Source organism: Gossypium hirsutum, chromosome D11 (genome assembly GCF_007990345.1).
Source record: "Gossypium hirsutum isolate 1008001.06 chromosome D11, Gossypium_hirsutum_v2.1, whole genome shotgun sequence".
In the NCBI taxonomy this organism is placed as follows: Eukaryota; Viridiplantae; Streptophyta; class Magnoliopsida; order Malvales; family Malvaceae; genus Gossypium; species Gossypium hirsutum.
The window spans coordinates 52142297-52147900 of record NC_053447.1 but is presented as its reverse complement, the minus strand read 5'-3'; the positions used below and the strand labels follow the sequence as shown (position 1 = coordinate 52147900).

General features: G+C 34.7%; 1 non-coding gene across 1 annotated transcript; it reads left to right on the top strand.

Annotated features, from left to right (window-relative positions):
* The first annotated feature begins 926 nt into the window (after positions 1–926).
* Positions 927–1032, top strand: LOC121223913 (small nucleolar RNA R71). The gene has a single exon (XR_005921379.1). It is a non-coding gene; the product is annotated as a small nucleolar RNA R71 (small nucleolar RNA).
* The last annotated feature ends 4572 nt before the right edge of the window (positions 1033–5604 follow it).

Below are 5604 nucleotides of genomic sequence, written 5' to 3'. Positions count from 1 at the left end.
TTGGGCATTTTTAGATGTTTCTTTTACTATCTCAGTCGCTGGTGCTAGTGCCTCTTTTGGTTCAGGTCTGTCTTCTACTTTCAAGGAATTATCTTAAGCTTCATCAGTATTATCCATAGTTACCTCTGGGGTAGGTATTTTTGGGCTACTCAATACCTTGCCCGATCAGAATACTATGGCTTTCACATACTTTTTACCTTGCTTTTGTGGATTATCTTCCATGTTATTGGGAATGCTAGAACCAATTTTCCTTTTAATATCGCCCATCATGCTCATTAATTGGCTCATTTCATCCTCAATTTTGGTCAATGTTCTTGTTGAGTTGGTGCACTCATACTGCACCTACTTGACATCTATTCTCTTTGACTGCATCTCTTCCTCAATTCTATCCAGACATTAACCACATGCAGTATGGTCACTTGGGATGGTTTAGTCTTAGGGTTTCTGCAAAAAAGGAGGTTGGTAATTAGTAATTTTAACTTGATTTGAATTGTTACCTCTTCTTTTGTTCCCCCCATCTCAAGTTTGGGTGATCTCTCCAGTCGGGATTATATGTATTCAAATAAAGGTTTCCACCCCTATTCTCAATGTAATTCACATCCTCGATAGGATTGTTGATATACTGGAAGAGTGGCTTGTCTACTCCATACATAGACGGTGTAGAAACAGATTCCATACGGTTTAATCTTTCCACTATCTGTTGATACTTATCATCCTTTTAAATAGCTTTGACTGTAGCGATTTTCTGGACATATGTGAAACGTTCATTTGGCCACTGACAAGAGTTTAATGCCATATTTTCAAAAAATTCATACGCATCCTCATACGTACTATTCATAAAGGCTCCTCATGTTGCTCTATCTAGTCTAAATCGTGTGTTTGCATCCAACTCATTATAAAATACTTGTAGTTGTATCCACTTAGGAAATCCTTGCTGCAGACAGTTTTGAATCAACATTTTGAAGCGTTCCCATGCCTCATAGAAACTTTCTCCCTCCATCTATGTAAAGACAGCTATCTCTCTTCTTCGTTGAACCGCTTTGCTAATCAGAAAGAACTTTTGTAAAAACTTTCTAGCGATTTTGTCGCATGTCGTGATAGACCCTGGTGCCTATAAGTCAAACCAAGAAAAGGCGTTACCAATCAAAGAAAAGGGGAACAATTGAAGATAAATAGCATCATCGGTGACCCCGTAATACTTAAAAGTATCACAGAGTTAGAGAAATCGTTTCAAATGCTGGTGAATGTCCTTTATCATAGTGCCCCTAAAGTACATATTATTTTGGATCATTTTTATCATTGCCAGTTTGATCTCAAAATTATTAGTTGTAATCGTCGGCCTTGCTATACTTTCCTGAACCATGTTTAGACTTGGTAGGGCATAATCTCTTAGAGTCCTCTCATTCCGAGCCATCTGTAGGTTTACGGGTAACTGTGGTGCTGGTGGGCTCCTAAGGCGTTATCGTCAGCATCGTGGAACAATTGATTATCACATGGTATGTTAACTGTAGCTGGTGGTGGGGTATCTTGCATTCGCTACTACTGCTATTGGTGATTTCTTTGGATTATTCTTTCTGGGTCTGTGGTTGCTACAATAGGTGTGCCTCTACTGTGAGTCAAACACTAAACCTATAAAGAAAAGATTAGTAACACTAAAATAAAATAGAATCATATCAACAGTTGAGAAATTTCCTACTTATTCTTTTAAGTTGCAAAAGTTAAAATTAATCTAGTGACATTGCCTCCTTAACAATGGCGCCAAGAACTTGACCGCCTCCAAATGTACTTATGTCCAGAGTGTGAATAATGTAATAGAATAGAGAATTATGAGGTGGCATCCACAAGTATACGGGTTGACTTGTAATATAGATTTTACAATGAAGTACTTAAGTAATCTAAGGATCGTACCCAATGGAGGCAAGTACTAAATTAATTTTAACCTAAACAATTAAAGATCTATTAATACTCTTTAATCATTTATAGTATGAGAGTAAACAAGAAGTATTTTAGGGTTTGTAAACTAATAAAGTAAAATAACATAAAATAATTAAAATTGCAAGAGATAAGGATAAATAAGGTTAATTAAATCTAAAGATGGGGGATCAGCTTGCTTCGACAATCCCAATTAACTATTGTCTCGAGTTCCTTGTTAGCAAACTAGTCGCTACCCTAGTAGGACTTCTAATCTTCCATTAACATAATAAGTCAATAAGAACTACTTATCGTCTGACCGCACAGTCCAGACTAGCTTAGGGTAAAGATGTTCATGAATGGGCAATACCAATTTTGGGTTACTTCCCACCTTGATGACTTCCTACGGTTTCAAGCCTAGGGATTGTTTCACGTTCTTCCTTTCCCAAACAGTTGATCCATTGAGTAACCCTACAAAACAGTTAAGAGATCATGCCTCCATTTGCTAATCCCCCTTAGAAGGATTAGTTTCACATGGCTTTCATAAACAACATGAAATAAATAGAAGAATTAATCATAAGTAATGGAGTGAAATAGAGAGTTTAAGAAAGCCTGGTTAATATTAATGAATAGTACGAATCCATAGAAGTGGATCTCCTTTACAATTTGATTTCTTGAAGAAAACAAATAACTAAAACTATGAAAACTTAAGAAAGAAAGAAAACAAAACTTAAACCTAAAGAGAAAATATAAGCTGATGTCAATAATGTGTGTCAAAGGGGTCTATTAATAGCCTTCAGATAGTCGTCATCTTTAGCCCTAGGATAGCTGACGTTCCTGAGCTTAAAGTTTGATTGTGCAGACCAAAACACCCCTACTTCGTGTTTTATTCTTTTCACAACAACAATATGTTCCTCTTATAGCCATCTTCAGGTGTATGTCTTGACACTCTCAGCCTGTGTCGAGATATTGAAGGCAGTTTCTCTCTTTCTCTAATCTACTCTTTATGTTGCGACATCGGATCTCCCATGTTGCGACATAACGTCCAATATTGGCCCGAAATGCCTTCTAATGGTCTCCTGTACACTCATGAAGTACGTTAGCTCTCCCTTAAGCCTCATTCAGCCTTTAAGGTTAACAGAAGACTCAATGTGCACATTTTATTAAATGTAAATAAAACTAAAGAATCTTAATTAAAACATAATGAAAATGCTTGTATTGAAGCTCCTTCAATGTAAGAATTAGTTTAATCCGTTACACCGAATTATGACAGACCACCTGCCTCTAACGATAATCCACAGCAGAAATTTTGAAAACCTTCGCAAGGTTGAGATCCACTTTGCCAAGATAGTGCTAGCTCTCTGATCACACAAATTCACACCCTTTTTGGACTCAATCTAAATACCAAAAGAAAACTAGAAGAAAAAATTCAAATAATTTTTGTTCTATTTTATCTTTGCTTGTTCATGAGAAACAGAGACCAAAAAGAAAAAAATAATACCTCAAGACATGTGGCTAAGTTAGAATATATAGACTAGGGTTTTAATGAAATTTTGACTAATTACACTATAGCCCTTTGGACTTTGTTGAACCATTCAATTTAGTCATTTCTCATTTTAATTTCCAAATTTCATTATCGTGTGTGACCCATTAGGCTTCTAAGTATGTTGAAAATAAATGTAATCTATTTTAATCTAGAAATAATTATATTTATAGATATGAGCGAGATCTAGCAACCCATTATAACCCCCAATTATTGGAGGAGCCAAAATATATTTTTGATAAAGTCATTTAGTGTATGGTATCTATGTGTAATTCAATCCTTCAATCATATACACAAATAAGCTAAATGTCATGGCACGGTGTCTACCTTTGCTCATCCACGTTAGTTACACAACTCCTTGTATTAAACCTGATTAATTGACTTGGCCAAGGATTGTAGTTAATACGAGTCAAGGGCATATAAGATATGTCACCTCATATCACTTAGGGTGATGGATCCTCTTTGGACCATCTATCACCTCTGTATGCCTTGTTTCATACCCAAAACATCCTACCTTAAGCATCCATCAAAATGAACTTATTTTTTGATGAATCAACATTTGGCACTCAACATAAAAGGTGAGCCAATGTCACAACTCTAAGGATTATTTACATTACTGACACATGACAATATTTTCGTAGAAAACACTTAAGTGAAATACCAACTAAAACTGTAACACCCCAAATTTTGGGCCTAGAAGAAATATGTTTTGAACAAGGGAACAGTTAGGAGATTGCACATAAATATTTTGTTGTGCAGGGAACTGACACAAATTGCTTGTTTGCTTTAATGGCTAAGTGATTTGGGTGTGTATGAAAGTGTTTGAGAAGCTTGGGTCCAAGTCTTGGCTTTTGTAGAATTTTTATTTTTGCTTTTAAATGAATCTGGACATTGACATATAGGCCTTATAAATAATAGTGTTTGTTTTATGACACAGAAAGAGCTTATGGTCTAGTGGCAAGGTGGCCACACAATTGCAGCTGTACTACACTTGCTTTTATTTAAAATTAAAGTTTGTGTAATAAGGTCATTTATGTTTGTTTAAATTTTTAATTGGGCTTTTGCTTACTTATTTTAAGATGCTAGTTTAGCAGAAGACGAATTTTCAAAATAATTGTTGTTTTCAAAGACACAAAATTTAAACTTTAGAGTATTCAAAAGCTTCTCTGATTTTAGATCAACCTATTAAAACAATATTAGATAACAAGAAAAACGTTTGACGAGTTGATATGTTAATTACTAATAAACAGTTTTTTCTTTAACTTAAAAACAAATTTTTACCAACGAGTCCAATTTTCGAAAGACACTTCAATGTGACACGCCAGATTCTGCCATAACTCCTAGGTTGGGTTTGGGGTGTTATAAGAACTCTCGTAGTGGGTCATGTTTAGTAGATTTGTTCTCATAACAAGCACCCACATGTTATTATCAAGTATCCTATACTTCAACTTATGAAATCAATTGCATGCATCCTATTCATGAATGCTTAACATGTGTTGACCTTTGAGCATTAACAATGCCCTATCTTGATAATACAATGACTGAGAACAATTTAGGAATCACAAGTGTAATGCATAGAGATCTCATAATTATAACTCTTTATAATTTCCTTGTATAGACTAATGTGTTCCATAGGCTGTATCTACACAAGTGTTAAATACCATATGATTTACTCATGGATGAAGAAATATCTAGATTTATTATTATAAAACTATAATAATATTAATCCAATTAAATATTGTTTAGATCTTACAACCAAATCATGATTCACTTTTAGGGCTTACACTAACAATCTACTAATAATACTAAAGCCAATCGCCCATATATCTATGCCCTAGACCTTCCATGTGATGATTTTGTTTCTATTGTGTCAGAACCTTAGTAAACGAATCAGGTAGATTATCTTCTGTGGGTATCTTACCCATACCTATATCATGTCTATCAATGATCTCTCAGATCAAGTGATATCAATGTAATACATGTTTGGATTTGTGATGAGACCTTAGTTTTTTAGCATGTATTATGGCCATTAAGTAGAACCTCAATGAAACCTAATAGGAATATATCAAAAGGTTTAATGCTACGATGCTTAGAGTGAAGGAGCTCAATGATGTCAGTTTTTTGAAAATATTATTAAAAATCCCATCAAA